Source organism: Condylura cristata, unplaced genomic scaffold, assembly GCF_000260355.1.
Source record: "Condylura cristata isolate star-nosed mole 26May11 unplaced genomic scaffold, ConCri1.0 scaffold00003, whole genome shotgun sequence".
NCBI classification, from domain to species: Eukaryota; Metazoa; Chordata; class Mammalia; order Eulipotyphla; family Talpidae; genus Condylura; species Condylura cristata.
Window position 1 is genome coordinate 48,931,508 of NW_004567104.1, and position 805 is coordinate 48,932,312.

Consider the following 805-nt stretch of genomic DNA (forward strand, 5'->3'; position numbering starts at 1 on the left):
AAAAGTTTGAAGCTTGAATTAATGTTCTAGAGGAGATGGTTATTTATATTGGTAACCAGATCCAACACATTAAAACTCACCTTACTACTTGCTGTCATATTGATTTTAAGTGGATCTGTGTTACTCCCCATCAGTATAACTCCTCTTCTGTTCCATGGAAAAATGTTAAAAATCATTTGCTTGGTGTATGGAATAATACTGATGTTTCCCTTGACATGTCTTCCTTACAGGATGAAATTACAGTTATCAGCCTTTCCTACACTCCTGCTGCCTCTCCTGCTGCCTCTCCTGCTGAAGTTGCTGACTCCTTTCTCTCTGCTCTCCAACATTACACCTCTACAACTGCTTGGTTCTCACTCCCCTCCTTGATTAATTTTGGCATTTCCCTCCTAATCATCCTCTCTCTCCTGTGTATATTTCCAGTCCTTGTCGGAGCCCTCTTCACAGCCCTCAGAAAGACCCATGTCGAATTAAAGGCATTTCAGCTTTGATTTCAAAACAAGAAAGGGGGAAATGACACAGCTATGCAACGTCCATCATCTGACAGATTCCGGGTGGATCGGGATAAGCTCTGAAAAATCAGACTGTCCACTGCTAACTTATGTTATGACCTCCCTTTTTTTGAATAAACATAATATCAAAATATTCTGAGCAACATTCAGTTTACAACTGGATTGACTTAGCTGCAAAAGGCAGCTGCTGGCTCAGGCAAGCTGCCCCAGGGTGAGAAATTCCTCTGTCTCCTGAGACAAAAGCCAAGCCCCAGGAGAAATAAGACCCCAGGACATAAAAAACTCCTGGGAAG